The sequence below is a fragment of the Pongo pygmaeus genome, chromosome 6 (genome assembly GCF_028885625.2).
Source record: "Pongo pygmaeus isolate AG05252 chromosome 6, NHGRI_mPonPyg2-v2.0_pri, whole genome shotgun sequence".
Classification (NCBI taxonomy): Eukaryota; Metazoa; Chordata; class Mammalia; order Primates; family Hominidae; genus Pongo; species Pongo pygmaeus.
The window spans coordinates 97,438,494-97,455,768 of record NC_072379.2 but is presented as its reverse complement, the minus strand read 5'-3'; the positions used below and the strand labels follow the sequence as shown (position 1 = coordinate 97,455,768).

At 37.6% G+C, this 17,275-nt stretch overlaps 1 protein-coding gene across 7 annotated transcripts in view; it reads left to right on the top strand.

The window, feature by feature from the left end:
• CD36 (CD36 molecule (CD36 blood group)) overlaps positions 1 to 1,515 on the top strand; it is a 79,816-nt gene extending 78,301 nt beyond the window's left edge. For all 7 annotated transcript variants that reach the window (XM_054494805.2, XM_054494801.2, XM_054494803.2 and 4 more), the window contains one exon: positions 882 to 1,515. The gene's annotated coding sequence lies outside the window, so the exon portion shown is untranslated. The remainder of the gene's footprint in view (positions 1 to 881) is intronic.
• Positions 1,516 to 17,275: the final 15,760 nt, after the last annotated feature.

Here is a 17,275-nt window from a genome sequence, read left to right as displayed (position 1 = left end):
GTTAATTATAATGAAAAATTCAAGGCTTGCTGGAGCAACTTTGTCAACAAATATATTAGTTTTGCTTATATATTTGGTTTTTATGAGGAAAAATTACTACCCTTTTTTACAAGCAGAGAATAAACTGTTGATTACTTGATTTACTAGATTTAGAAGAATCACAAAAGATGTAGATTTTCTTAAGCAAAATTCAGCCTTAATATCCTAAAAATTATATCTTTGGGCAGATTTGTGAACAATAGGAACAAGTAAGAAGACAGGTATGCAAGAAGGAGCAAAGTGTAAGATGGTGGAGCTTTAATGTGTGGTTTTACTCAGGGGGTCACAAGGAAAATAACCCAATGGTCCTTTTGAAAGTAGTACATACACCTTTGAATGGAAGTTTGTCTGAAGGGTGTGGAAATGCTGGTCCAGGGCAGATGCGCTTTAGCTACCATTCCTTGCCTGGTGTGTGCTGGTCTTGAGGCACCCTTCTTATGTGCCTTTCTGGAATGGGAATGTGTTTTGCCTTACTGGTGAAGTCCATTAGAGAACTTCTCTCTGAAGCTAGAGAAATTGAACTGATTAATAAAAAGTATGATATCTAAGATATACTGCCACTCTACAGGCAGTAAATGATCCTTCACATTTATGCATCAGCTACATTATGACCCTTGGTAATACTGATCAACAGGATGAAAATTGGATATGCTTTACTTTTACAAAACACACCTTATCTTTTAGTTGAAGAAATGGTGGCACTATTTCTTTTTTTGCACTAAGCAACTGCACATTTCAAAAGGATTATTGAGATGTTATGAAAATCTCTACCTTGCACAAAAAACCCCAGCAGCTTTTAAAATTCATCACTTCCACAACTGAATTGATTTCCGTTTCTACAGACCTGGCTCAAGCACAAACCAATTTCTTTGTGTCGTTCTGATTCAATAATTGGTTTCTGGGTGGCCAATTCAGAAGAAGAGTGGACATGCTCAACAAATCCTAGGCCCTGCATTCCTGTCATCCTCATCCGGGGGAAACACCATCATCCTAGTAGCTGCCCTATTCAATTGCAACAGTCTCCAGGACCATCAGCGTATTGCATTTCATGTGCACCAAATATTTTGAAAGACATTTATAAATAATTGGCTTATGACTCATATTTCTCTATGAATACCTTCATACAGCCGGTATAACTCTTTTCTTTATGGACTTATATGTTTTGTCACTGATCCTGCAAATGGACATCATTTTAGCACACTTTAGCGGTTTATATTTTAAGGACCTTCATTCTCTGTTCTGTACCTCTTTTGGAAATCGAGTAAATTTTGCTTTTTTTTTTTTCACTCAGTTGCAACTTACACTTGGCGTCTTCAGAATGCTTTTCTAGCATTAAGAGATGTAAATGATAAAGGAATTATTGTATGAAATATTACAAAGCGTAGAATATGCATTGTTATTCATTATAATATTTTTTGCTATCATAATTGCCTCATAAAGACTGGTTTCAACCATTAAAATATGTTCTTCCTTAAATTCCTGTGCTTTTTCTAGTTCCTGTTGTGTCATAAAATGTTTATCCTAATTTTCTGTCTGAAGTATATTTTATCTGAATCCACATTTCTTTATAAATCCATAGTTCTTGCTGAAATATGCTTTCTAAATTTCGACCACTTTGTTCTAGGCTAATTTTTTTAAGCTAATTGGATGAAGAACAAAAAGACATTTGGTTTCATCCTCTACAGCAGTAGGACAATTGCAAAGGTTTTTCCTTTTTCATAAGGAGACACATTAATAGGTAATTCTGCTTTTTTTAGCAGGGGTTCACTTATTTCTGAGAGCATTAGTCCTCCTAAAAAGCTCCAGCATAGAAAGGGAAGACAAACCAAATTCTATCTATCTTGTGTTTTACCCACAGAAGGATACAGGACAAAGGAATAGTAACTGGCCTGTTTGGATACTAAAATTGAAAATAACTTAGCCTCCTTATGATAGCCGCCAGGGTAAATGTAGAGCATTACTATAGAAAAGCCACAAAACAAGAATCTACCTGTTTGGAAAGATCTTTTGCATCTCTGAAGGTGCTTAAAGCATACTTAGTGCCTTTCCTTTTAACTGGGAGGATAAAAGTATCTGTCCAAGATATTAATATGTAAGATAACATTGTAGACATGTTCTTCTGATAATACAAGGTTTATTCTATTTGCATTAGGATATTTGTGGACATGTCCATCTAATATAAAGTTTTTTAATCATTGAGACATGTAGGGCTGAGTTATATAATGTAGAAACTTCTAAAGATAATTGGATGAGAATATACATATTGACCTGTATATTATGACTAATCATGACTCAGATCTTAATACAGGGATGTTCTCATAGCATTTAGATATCAGAAAAGGTTTTGACCTATATGTCTTTAATATTGTTTGAATACGTGTATAATCTTTATCATTCCTCAGTGTTTCATTTCTCAAATTCTGTAAAAGGACTACAAGAGGAAAGACAATTCATATACAAAGACAATGAGATTAAAAATATGCAGTAGGAAAAATACTTAAAGAAGGGGAGATTTTTTTTACATGAAATCTGGGCTTTGGATGCATGTGTGTGTGCATGCACACATATGCACTGTGGTGGGAGTGGGGCAATTTGGGGAATATGTTACATGTGTGACTTTGTTTTGCTCTGGTGAAGTGAATATTGTTCAGAAAGGGTAAATGTTTGGACACTTGCAATTGCTCATGGATGAATTTATATGTTTTAGTCATAGAAAAATTGTACCCTTTGATAGAAGCACATTTTCTTTCCAAAGTTGGTTATTAACCACAGAATTATAGCAGTTATTCATAACTTAAGTTTGAAAATCAATAGCATCTGCAAACGGATTAACAGATTAGAGAATCAACAGCATCGGAAAATAGGTTAATGCATATTGCTTCTAACAAGTGCATGAAGAAATAGAAGAAGCTATGTAGCTTTCAGTTCTGACAGAAAGGGGTAAAGGAGGGTATCATTTCAATAAAAAAATATAGCTATGCACACAACAGTTATCTCCGAAAATATTTGTATTAAGATGTATACATGGCCAGGCATGGTGGCTCATGCCTGTAATCCCAGCACTTTGGGAGGCAGGTGGATCACGAGGTCAGGAGATCAAGACCATCCTGGCCAACATGGTGAAACCTCATCTCTACTAAAAACACAAAAATGAGCCGTGTGTGGTGGCCCATGCCTGTAGTCCCAGCTGCTCAGGAGACTGAGGCAGGAGAATCTCTTGAGCCTAGGAAGCGGAGGTTGCAGTGAACTGAGATCGCGTCACTGCACTCCAGCCTGGTGACAGAGCGAGATTCCATCTCAAAAAAAAAAAAAAAAGTATACACGTACAAATTTCTTAACCTGTTATCAATGTCTGAGCTACATAATTAACTTTCTAGTTGGAGTTTGTTTTAGGTGTGTACCAACTGACATTTCAGTTTTTCTGTTTGAAGTCCAATGTATTAGTGACTCTGTGACTGCTCTCTTCACCTGCCTCTTGTGTCCTGTCTACAATTCTAAATGGATTTTGAACTCAATGTTGTCGCTTCTGGTTTCCTGCATGTACCAACAGCATTACCTGTGACTTTTTTTTCCTGAGCTATTTTCACTGAGCTGAGCTAATAAACTAAAACTGAGTTATGTTTTATATTTGTATCAAATACATAAAAGGAACACTGCTTTTTCCTTTTGTGGCTCAAAGGTAGCTGCATTTTAAAATATTTGTGAAAATAAAAACTTCTGTTATTAGAAAAATGATTTTGCTTATTTTTATTTTTGAATGTAGTTGACTTCCATATTGTTTGACATTGTTACTATAGTTTTATATGAACTATTATCCTTTCATGACTTATTTACATATCACTCCTATTTCCTTTTTCCAACTGTTCCCAGATGCTAGTAGTACAATCTACACATTGCAAAACATTTCATTCTGCATACTCATGAAGGGGGCTGTTGACATAGGATAAATATAAATATTTTAAAATTTTGCTTTAATTACGTGAATCTTAGACAAACAGCCTCAACATCACCTGGGAACTTGTTAAAAATGCAGAATCTCTGGTTCTACCTCAGACCCACTGAATAAGAATCCACAGCTTAACAGGATCTTTAAGAGATTCACAGACACTCGAAATTTTGGAAAAGCCCTGATTTAAGTCACTGAAGTTTGACTAGCTTTGAGAGTTTTATTTGACCTGTTGCTGGTATTAGTTTGATGTATTAACAGAAGGACATAAACATACTGAGATGAGGGGGAAGTTCATCAGACCTGAAAATGTTGCTATAAATAGCCCACTAAGTTTTATAATTTGCCCTGTTGAGCTTGTAAATATTTTCAAACAGTAATAAAACTAATCTATATGGCAGAGTAGAGGGTGAAGTGGTATTAAACTTTATACTCCTTTGATTTGCTGGAATATGTTATTTGATCTACTTGACAGTATTAATGACAAATATATATACTACGTGTAAAGTAAGGAATAGGTTAGGAGCAGGTAAGGGATACTAAAATTGGAGACAGGTCCTAGACTTTATCTGATATAAAAATTATTCATCTGAATAAAGAGATTCTTCAGGATCCAGTAGCTTTCTCTTTTATAAATGTATACTGAATAATAGCACTGGAGTTTTACTCTGAGCACAAAACTGGGCTAGACTGCTAGATGGCCTGCTTGCCACATGTCTGCAGTGGAGTAGGGAGCAGGAGCAAGGGAGGGGATAAAGAGAAGAAAATTCAAAGAAGAGTATTTACAGTGGAGAAAGTCTATACTGTTATATAGAAGTGAATGAGGAAGGCTGAGCACAGTGTCTCATGCAGGTAATCCCAGCACTCTGGGAGGCCGAGGTGGGAGTATAGCTTGAGGACAGGAGTTTGTGACTAGACTGGGCAACATAGCAAGACCCCGTCTCTACAAAAATATTTAAAAATTAGCTGCGTCTGATGGCATATATCTGTAGTCCCAGCTATTTGGGAGGCTGAGGCAGGAGGATCCCTTGAGCCCAGGAGTTTCAGGCTGTTGTGAGCTATGATCACGCCACTGCATTCCAGCCTGGGCAACAGAGTGAAACCCCATCTCTAAAACAAAGAGTCAATGAGGCCAGTATGAAAGAGCTGAACTTGGAACTACCTAGGCTTAAAGTGACAGTTTGGCCGCTGTTCCTCTGCCCTAATCTTGTCTTCATTCTACATGGTTGAGGACTAGGGCATTTGTGGAAAGAGGAACCTACATAACAGAGAAGGCTCTGAAGTAAGTGGTGAGTAATTTCACATACTCTGCCACATTAGCATTAAAGAATGGAATTCAGTTATTGGAGACTTCTGCAGAATCATCTTAGAATGGAAATACACACGAAAAGGATTTATGTATCTTTGGATATAGACTAGGGAGCAGTACTTTATCCAAAGCAGCTTTATCCAAAGCAGTACTTTGGATAGACTAGGGAGCAGTACTTTATTTGAGAGCAGAACCAATTTGAAATACCAGTGTAGGTTAAGGTTGGATATGTCCTCGTAGATACGTGAAAAATTATTTTTAAATGCCGCTGTGATGAGTTTGTGAAACTATATCTATACTGGCTAATTTAGGAATGTTTCTTTATCCACTTTCATTGCCTTTCCATCTTAGCACTGCAGCCAGCATATTCACAGTTTGTTTAGTAGAAGTACAAGTCAGCCACAAGGGCATCAGCAGAGTAATCAAATGCACAGTAGGATTACTTGGATTCTGAAATTTCTCTTGCAGATAATCTCTTGCCGGAAAGTATTGCTCTGCTATTTCTGTTTTACATATTATTTAAGGACATTTGGCTTTGCTAATAAAGGAAACAAATGACAAACATAGATGAAACTAAGTTTAAGGAAGTAGAGTAACATGTCAGATATCAAAGAAAGCATTTATTGGACATAGGAAGAGATGGAATTGTCAAATATACTTAAGCCACTAAATGTGCATAACATACTACATTTATATGGGTCAAAGAGAGGTATCCCACTTGTGCCCCTGCTGGCAACATGAAGAAAACAAATGACAGACATGTCTGTTCAGCAGGCCTCTGGTTCTCTACAGCAGTGGCCAGGTATACTTTCCCCTGTGTCTCTCCAATATAACAACAATTAATTTTGACACCAGTCCCCTTCTGTATTTTGGACTCCCTTGCTTATACTCCAAATCTGGTTTTAGTAACCTCACCATTAAAAGAGAAAGTTGATGCAACAGAGAGACAGAACATATGAATATTATGTACTTCAGGATTCATATATAGTGGGACTTCTACCCTCCTTGGTACTCTGTCCTAAACTTGTAAATCTATGTGTTCTCTTTGCCCTAGCTTCTCACTGTGTATTTGAAGTTGATCAATACATTGTGATATTTAATAATCTTGAGTTGTTCTACAATTTTTTTGTTCCTTTAGGAGAGAGCTCTCGGATAGTGCCTGGTAGTGTAATTGGGGGCTAACATTCCCTTTAAGTAATTTACAATGCAACACTATGGTTTTCATGTTGGGTTTAAATACAAAAAGTTTGTTTATAATAATTCAGCATGCAAAATATGAATTTCAGCAGGCTTGCTAACTAAATAATGAATTATAAATATCATATGCAGTCTAAGGCCTGAATGGCAAATACATTTCTTTTACCAATCATTTGATAATTGCTTGAAATCATTTAGTAGAAAAAGTCTTAATTGGTTAAGAATTATGCATAGACAGGTCTAAGATCTGTGTGGACAAAAGGCCAAAAGAGTTAGCAAGCTCTATCTTGGGAAATGTAATAGAGAAAATCTATAGTCCTTAGGGGAAGGGAAGTCTCTAAAGGTAATTATGAAATGGGCAAGTTGATGTGAGGGTTTAAACATTGATACCATTAAACGAGTTAAACTTTTATAGTCAACTATTATAATTCATTGCCAGACTGTAGAACTATCTACTAACAAAAACTCTCTAAGTTCAATATGTATTAATAGTAGGGTTCACTTCTAAACATTAAAGCTACATTTGACTCAGTTTAATACACATGTTGAATAAAATATTTATCTGATAAAAATGTAACTAAGCAAGAAAACAGTTATTGGCAAATTTTCTGTAAAGTACCAAATAGAAAATATTTTAGGCCATATAGGCCATACAGGCTCTGTGACAACTACTTGGCACTGTCATTGTAGCACAAAAAAAAAATAGCCACGGACAATATATAACAAATGGTCATGGCTGTGTTCCAATAAATCTTTATATATGTGTGTGTATATATATACATATATATCAGATATGTGTGTGTATATATATACATATATATCAGATATATGTGTGTATATATATATGTGTGTGTATATATATGCATATATATATACACACATTGTATATACACACACATATATATACATATATAAACATATATACATATATTTTCCGTGGCTATTTTTTTTTTGTGCTACAATGACAGTGCCAAGTAGTTGTCACAGAGCCTGTATGGCCTATACATACATATATGTATGTATATAGACATATATACACACACACACACACACATATATATATACGATAAGCTCTATTTGGCACACAAGCCACAGTTTGTTGGTTCCTAGACCAGAAAGTGCTGAAACTTTGTAGATTTTGATACAATGGATAATTATTTGAGTGACTTGATTAGTCTGAAAGTTTCCTATTGTATTAGCCAATCATAGCTATATAAAGGATATACCATTCAGAATTCGGGCTACTAAAAAACAGATGTTCTTTAGTTGATTGAATTTCCTTGCCATGCGAGAAATGGAACTCTTCACTTTTGGGGATTAAAGTCCAGGTTACCATCCAAATGAAGCTATTCTGCTTAATATTATCTCTATGATTAAGAACTGTTTAAGTCATGAAGTCCTTGCCCATGCCTATGTCCTGAATGGAATTGCCTAGCTTTTCTTCTAGGTTTTTTATGGTTTTAGTTCTAACATTTAAGTCTTTAATCCATCTTGAATAAATTTTTGTATAAGGTGTAAGGAAGGGATCCTTTCAGCTTTCTACATATGCCTAGCCAGTTTTCCCAGCACCACTTATTAAATAGGGAATCCTTTCCCCATTTCTTGTTTTCATCAGGTTTGTCAAAGATCAGATGGTTGTAGATGTGTGGTATTATTTCCGAGGGCTCTGTTCTGATCCATTGGTCTATATATCTGTTTTGGTACCAGTACCACACTGTTTTGGTTACCGTAGCCTTGTAGTATAGTTTAAAGTCAGGTAGTGTGGTGCCTCCAGCTTTGTTCTCTTGGTTTAGGATTGTCTTGGCAATGGGGGCTCTTTTTTGGTTCCATATGAACTTTAAAGTAGTTTTTTCCAATTCTGTGAAGAAAGTCATTGGTAGCTTGACGGGGATGGCATTGAATCTATAAATTACCTTGGGCAATAAGGTCATTTTCACGATACAGATTCTTCCTATCCATGAGCACGGAATGTTATTCCATTGGTTTGTGTCCTCTTTTATTTCGTTGAGCAGTGGTTTGTGGTTCTCCTTGAAGAGGTCCTTCACATCCCTTGTAAGTTGGATTCCTAGGTATTTTATTCTCTTTGAAGCAATTGTGAATGGGAATTCCCTCATGATTTGGCTCTCTCTTTGTCTGTTATTGGTGTATAGGAATGCTTGTGATTTTTGCACATGGATTTTGTATCCTGAGACTTTGCTGAAGTTGTTTATCAGATTAAGGAGAGTTTGGGCTGAGACGATGCGGTTTTCTAAGTATACAATCATGTCATCTGCAAACAGGGACAATTTGACTTCCTCTTTTCCTAATTGAATACCGCTTATTTCCTTCTTCTGCCTGATTGCCCTGGCCAGAACTTCCAACACTGTGTTGAATAGGAGTAGTGAGAGAGGGCATCCCTGTCTTGTGCCAGTTTTCAAAGAGAATGCTTCCAGTTTTTGCCCATTCAGTATGATATTGGCTGTGGGTTTTTCATAAATAGCTCTTATTATTTTGAAATACATCCCATCAATACCTAGTTTATTGAGAGTTTTTAGCATGGAGGGCTGATGAATTAAAACACCAAAAGCGATGGCAACAAAAGCCAAAATAGAAACTTGAGATCTAATTAAACTAAAGAGCTTCTGCACGGAACAAGAAACCACCATCAGAGGGAAGAGGCAACCTACAGAATGGGAGAAAATTTTTGCAATCTACCCATCTGACAAAGGGCTAATATCCAGAATCTACAAAGAACTTAAACAAATTTACGAGAAAAAATCAAACAACCCCATCAAAAAGTGGGCAGAGGATATGAACAGACACTTCTCAAAAGAAGACATTTATGCAGCCAACAGACACATGAAAAAATGCTCATCATCACTGGTCATCAGAGAAATGCAAATCAAAACCACAATGAGATACCATCTCACACCAGCTAGAATGGAGATCATTAAAAAGTCAGGAAACAACAGATGCTGGAGAGGATGTGGAGAAATAGGAACACTTTTACACTGTTGGTGGGACTGTAAACTAGTTCAACCATTGTGGAAGACAGTGTGGCAAATCCTCAAGAATCTAGAACTAGAAATACCATTTGATGCAGCCATCCCATTACTGGGTATATACTCAAAGGATTATAAATCATGCTGCTATAAAGACACATGCACACGTATGTTTATTGTGGCACTATTCACAATAGCAAAGACCTGGAACCAACCCAAATGTCCATCAATGATAGACTGGATTAAGAAAATGTGGCACATATACACCATGGAATACTATGCAGCCATAAAAAAGGATGAGTTCATGTCCTTTGTAGGGACATGGATGAAACTGGAAACCATTATTCTGAGCAAACTATCGCAAGGACAAAAAACCAAACACCGCATGTTCTCACTCATAGGTGGGAATTGAATAATGAGAACACTTGGACAGAGGGTAGGGAACATCACACACTGGGACCTGTCATGGGGTGGGGGCATGGGGGAGGGATAACATTAGGAGAAATACCTAATGTAAATGATGAGTTAATGGGTGCAGCACACCAACATGGCACATGTATACATATGTAACAAACATGTGCACACTGTGCACATGTACCCTAGAACTTAAAGTATAATAATAATAATAATAATAATAATAAGCAATGTTTAAATCTTGAATTGGCAGGGCACTGCCATCTCCTCAGATATTCTATATACTTGTTGTACACTTAAAATCTTGATTTGCTTTTCTTTTTATAGGAAGACATTTGCAAATTTAGGTTTTTGTATTTTAAAAAATACTTCCTCAATTAGGTCTTTTATTATTATATCTATTATAATTGTTCTGGTTTCTACATTGACTAAATATAAAATCCCTAGGTTACATTTCTTTTTTCTTAGTGTGATGGATACAAATATACTTCTTGTGGCTGGGTTTGAATTCCAGGCCCACACCTCACTCTGTACTTTTGAGAAAGTTAACCCCTCTGGTGTCTTAGTTTCTTCCTCTGTAAAATGAAGATACTAGCACCTTCATTACAGAGTGGCTTTGAGGATTAAATTAGTTGATGCATTTAAAGTGCTTCTACCAGTGAATAAAATAGAGTAAGCACTCAAATGTTAAGACCATGCAACTTTGATGAATCATAGCGACTATGAATTGATTGCTTAATAACCCACATTTCTCCTTTCCCCAAATCAGTAGCCCTAGAAAAATTGCTCAAAGTCCTCAATCTTCAGGAAAGTGGTGAATGTTGAATACTACCATGTTGCGATGATAATGGATGTCCTGGATTTGAATTTACCCTATTAATAAGTTAGTCTGTACTATGTCATGGATGTTGGCAGAATACACATGATAATCCTGGGACAAAAACAGAAGACTTTGTTATTTACAGCACAGTAAAAACATGAGCATCAGTGTCTTTTCCATCAGTTGCCCCCATTTTAAGTCTTGCAGGGGCCATGCAATAGGGCCCAGGTGGATGCTCCACACCTAGTGGGTTTGTATCACAGCTGAGGAACACTGAGGTTCCATAATCCACCACTTGGAGAAAAAGCAGTAAGCAAACCATCCTCTTGTTTAAGAGTAGGGCTAAGACATTGCTTCATCCCTCCTAGTTTGTCACTAGAAACATATACCTAAGAATAGGCCCATGCAAGGAGAAATTAGGACCTTCCTTTCTGGGCATACCCAGCAAGACATGTAGGAAAATAAGCCCAAGGACAACTGTCTTTTCCAACAGTATTCCAGGCATGATATTTCATTAAAGGTTAATTTTTTTTGCCCTTTCTAGATTTATGAAAAATTTTGGTAAATTCAGTTAACAACATTAAACTGATGTCTTCTTAGAAGGCTTCTCAGCTCCATTACTGTATTATAAATATCTAAGAGGAAAAGTTAGCGTTCAGTGTTTAGTAAAGTTTTATGACCGTGGATTCCTTTTCCTTAAGAATAATTGCTTAGGAAGGCAGGGTACATTTTTTAAAAGAACAGTCTTGGCTGTTACTATTTTCCTTGCTTCTCATTTATTTCCTGACTTCTCTTTTTAATCACTGTAAGATAGCCATAGATTTATTCGAGGCATGATTATAAAGTACCTATGCCAATAAGGATACATATAAAGTACCCAATATTTGAAATGCTGATGGTGTTCCCTATTCTGTGGCTTTCACTGACATGCTTACCTTAATCATCTGACCTTAGTATTGACTGCATTGTTTTATCTTTGTGTACCACATGATACATTTCTGGACTACACAGATACTCTTTGTAAACAGAACACCAAACATTCCTTTAATTGTCTGCTATACTATTCTAAGATTCTTCTCTCACTCTTATATGTCAGATATCTTACTATTTAATCTTTCTTTATATTCAATACTTCATTCTCTGGCAAACTTTATTCAACATCTTAAAATGTTGGTGTTAATCTATCATTACTTACAGGAGTCATCTGTTAATGCCATGAAAACTTTGCTCATAAAAAGAATTTAAGTAGCACTGATAGCTGTTGCAGAGACAGCGGTGGTCCCTAAACATCTTTTCTGTCCCCTGCATATTTCAGACCCCTACAATTAAAAGGAATAATGCAATAAATTCTGGCCAGTTGTCTGCGGATGGAAGTACAGGCAATGAACATCAGGAGCATTTAAGAGCTTTCACATCTTTGTCAACTGTTGCTATAACTGGCAGTACAGAAGAGATCACAGACTGCCATCAGCTTGGCTTCTTGAGTGACTGTGTAGAGGGCACCGCCAGGTCACAAATTTGAGACATGAGATATGAGAAGAAAGATTTTCTTCAGTTATGTTATTGCAAAAAGTGTATTGGTTTTACCATATTTTAAATAATAAAAGATCCTCCCCCAAACTGAAAGGTTTTCAGGTTGTCTTTGGAGCTACTAATAACCTTTGTAAAACCTGTGTTAATAAATTTTGAAACTTTGTATATCCTGATATTTGAGAATTTAAAATATGCTCTAGCAATGTTTACTAAATGGTATCCTTTAGAACTCTAATTTTGGGATATGATAACAGATACTTTATGGAAAATTTGGTCCACTGGTGAAATATTTGGGTGGGTTGCTACATATATAAACATGATACATGTTCCAATACATCATTATTCTTTTAAGCCAATGTTTCTAAACTTAAGGATAGAATATATATTTTTTCTATTAGATATTTGAAGGGTTGACTTACAGGATTTGGGAAATGCCAAAATAGAGAAAAGTTTACTATTTCTCAGAAGAGCTGCCATGTGATAGAAGGATTCTGCATATTCCATATAGGTTAAGAATTCTAGGAAATATGGGTACAATACAAAGAAGATAAACCTGAACCTTAAATTCTGAATCATGGTGAAAAATTCTGTTACACATAAAATTTTGAAGCAGCAAAAGGGAGAGAAATACAAAACACATTATATATACATGCATATATATACATTCACATGCATACATATGTACACACACATATATATATATACATGCTCATGTATCTGGAGATGAAAGTCTTACTCTACAGAAGCCACTCTTGAAAGTCTGGAAGAGATGACTGCACCACCACATATGCAGACATTAATAAAGAGACACGCAAAAATGAAAAAAGCAGGAAACATGACACCACCTAAGGAACACATTAATTCTTCACTAACTGACCCAAAAGAAATGGAAATTTATGAATTCCCTGAGAAGGAATTCAAAACAATAATCTTAAGGAAATTCAGCAAGATGTAAGACAATACATAGTCAAGGAAATCAGAAAACAATTCATGATCTGAATGAGAAATTCAACAAAAAGATAGATGACATAAAAAAGAAGCAAACAGAAATATTGGAGATGAAGAATTCAATCAATGGAAGAGAGGCAATTAATAGCTTCAACAGCAGACTGGATCAATCCTTAAAAAAAGAATCTGAATTTGAAGATACACTTTTTGAAATGAGTCAGAAAAAAGGAAAAAATGAAAAAGAGTAAAGACACCTATGGGAATTACAGAACACCATTAAGCAAACACATATTCATATTACAGGATTTCAAGAAGCAGAACAGTTAAAGAAAGGACAGTCAGATTATTTAATGAAATAATTGCTGAAAACTTTCCTTCTTAGGAGAGATAGGGCAACTAGATCCATGAAACTCAAAGGTGCTTGAATAGATTCAACACAAAGCTGTCCTGAGACACATTATAATCAAACTGTCAACAGTGAATTACAAAGAGAATTCTAAAAGCAACAATAGAAGAGTATCAAATCGGGCACTTTGGCAAGATGACTGAGTAGGAACAGCTCTGGTCTGCGGTTCTCAGCAAGATCAACGCCAAAGGTGGGTAATTTCTGCATTCCAACTGAGGTAACTGGCTAATCTTGTTGGGACTGGTTAGACAGTGGGTGCAGCCCACAGAAGGCAAACCAAAGCAGGGTGGGGCATTGTCTCAACCAGGAAGCACAAGGGGTCAGGGAACTCCCTCCCCTAGCCAAGGGAAGTCATGAGGGACTGTGCCATGAGGAACAGTATGCTCCGGCCCAGATACTACGCTTTTCCCATGGCCTTCACAACCCAGAAACCAGGAGATTCCTTCAGGTGCCTACACCACCAGGGCCCTGGGTTTCAAGCACAAAACTGGGCGGCCATTTGGGCAGACACCGAGCTAGCTGCAGGAGTCTTTTTTCATACCCCATTGGTGCCTGGAACAGCAGCAAGACAGAACCGTTGACTCCACTGGAAAGGGGGCTGAAACCAGGGAGCCAAGTGGTCTAGCTGGGCAGATCCCATCCCCCACGAATCTCAGCAAGCTAAGATCCACTGGCTTGAAATTCTCGCTGCCAGCATAGCAGTCTGAAGTCGACCTGGGATGCTGGAACGTGGTGGGACGAGGGGTGTTCACCATTATTGAGGCTTCAATAGGTGGTTTTCCCCTTAGAGTATAAACAAAGATGCCTGGAAGTTCAAATGGGGTGGAGCCCACCACAGCTTAGCAAAGCCACTGTAGCGAGAGTGCCTCTCCAGATTCCTCCTCTCTGGGCAGGGCATCTTTGAAAAAAAGGCAGCAGCCCCACTCAGGGGCTTATAGATAAAACCCCCATCTCCCTGGGACAGAGCACCTGGGGGAAGGGGCAGCTATAGGCATAGCTTCAGCAGACTTAAATGTCCCTGCCTGCCAGCACTGAAGAGAGCAGCAGATCTCCCAGCACAGCATTCAAGTTTTGCTAAGGTACAGACTGCCTCCTCAAGTGGTTCCCTGACCCCCATGTATCCTGACTGGGACACGCCTCCCAGCAGGGGTCGACAGACATCTTATAAAGGAGAGCTCTGGCTGGCATCTGGAGGGTGCCCCTCTGGGATGAAGCTTCATCCCAAGCAGCAATCTTTGCTATTCTGCAGCCTTTGCTGGTGACACCCAGGAAAACAGGGTCTGGAGTGGACCTCCAGCAAACTCCAGCAGACCTGCAGCAGAAGGGCCTGTTAGATGGAAAACTAACAAACAGAAAGGAATAGCATCAACATCAACAAAAAGGATATCCACTCAGAAACCCAATTCGAAGCTCACCAACATGAAAGACCAAAGGTAGATAAATCCACAAAGATGAGGAAAACCCAACGCAAAAAGGCAAAAATTCCAAAAACCAGAATGCCTCTTCTCCTCCAAAGGATCACATCTCCTCACCAGCAAGGGAACAAAACTGGACAGAGAATGGGTTTAATGAAGGGACAGAAGTAGGGTTCAGAAGGTGGTTAATAACAAACTCCTCCAAGCTAAAGGAGCATATTCTAACCCAATGCAAGGAAGCGAAGAACCAAGAAAAAAGGTCAGAGGAATTGCTAACTACATATGTAACTTACCTGCACATTGCGCACATGTACCATAAAACCTAAAGTATAATAATAATAATAATAATAATAAAAGAAAAAAAAAAAAAGAATAACCAGTTTAGAGAAGAACATAAATGACCCGATGGAGCTGAAAAACACAGCATGAGAACTTCGTGAAGCATACGCAAGTATCAATAGCTGAATCAATCAAGTGGAAGAAGGGATATCAGAGATGGAAGACCAACTTAATGAAATAAAGTGTGAAGACAAGATTAGAGAAAAAAGAATGAAAAGGAATGAACAAAGCCTCCAAGAAATACGGGACTATGTGAAAAGACCAAACCTACGTTTGAGTGGTGTACCTGAAAGTGACAGGGAGAATGGAATCAAGTTGGAAAACACTCTTCAGGGTATTATCCAGGAGAACGTCCCCAACCTAGCAAGACAGGCCAACATTCAAATTCAGAAAATACAGAGAACACCACAAAGATACTCCTCGAGAAGAGCAACCCCAAGACACATAATCATCAGATTCACCAAGGTTGAAATGAAGGAAAAAATGTTAAGGGCAGCAAGAGAGAAAGGTTGGGTTACCCACAAAGGGAAACCCATCAGACTAACAGTGGATCTCTCTGCAGAAACCCTACAAGCCAGAAGAGAGTGGGGGCCAATATTCTACATTCTTAAAGCATTTTCAACCCAGAATTTCATATACAGCCAAACTAAGTTTCATAAGTGAAGGAGAAATAAAATCCTTGACAGATAAGCAAATGCTGAGAGATCTTGTCACCACCAGGCCTGCCTTACAAAACTCCTGAAGGAAGCAGTAAACATGGAAAGGAGAAACTGGTACCAGCCACTGCAAAAACATGCCAAATTGTAAATACCATCAACACTATGAAGAAACTGCATCAACTAATGGACAAAATAACCAGCTAGCATCATAATGACAGGATCAGATTCACACATAACAATATTAACCTTAAAGGTAAATGGGCTAAATGCCCCAATTAAGACACAGGCCGGCAAATTGTATAAAGACTCAAGACCCATCGGTGTGCTGTATTCAGGAGACCCATCTTATGTGCAAAGACACACGTAGGCTCAAAATAAAGGGATGGAGGAATATTTACCAAGCTAATGGAAAGCGAAGAAAAAGCAGGGGTTGCAATCCTAGTCTCTGATAAAACAGACTGTAAGTCAACAAAGATCAAAAGAGACAAAGAAGGCCATTACATAATGGTAAAGGGAACAATTCAACAAGAAGAGCTAACTATCCTAAATACATATGCACCCAATACAGGAGCACCCAGATTCACAAAGCAAGTTCTTAGAGACCTACATTAGACTCTCACACAATAACAGGGGACTTTAACACCCCGCTGTCAATATTAGACAGATCAACAAGACAGAAAATTGACAAGGATATTCAGGACTTGAACTCAGCTCTGGACCAAGAGGACCTGATAGACATCTATGAAACTCTCCATCCAAAATCAACAGAATATACATTCTCCTCAGCACCACATTCCACTTATTCTAAAATTGACCACATAATTGGAAGTAAAACACTCCTCAGCAAATGCAAAAGAACAGAAATCATAACAAACAGTCTCTCAGACCACAGTGCAATCAAATTAGAACTCAGGATTAAGAAACTCACTCAAAAATCGCACAACTACATGGAACCTGAACAACCTGCTCCTTAATGACTACTGGGTAAATAACAAAATTAAGGCAGATATAGATAAGTTATTTGAAACCAATGAGAACAAAGACACAACTTACCAGAATCTCTGGGACACAGCTAAAACAGTGTTTGGAGGGAAATTTATAGCACTAAATGCCCACAGGAGAAAGTGGGAAAGATCTAAAATTGACACCCTAACATCACAATTGAAAGAACTAGAGAAGCAAGAGCCAACAAATTCAAAAGCTAGCAGAAGACAAGAAATAATTAAGATCAGAGCAGAACTGAAGGAGACAGAGACACGAAAAACCCTT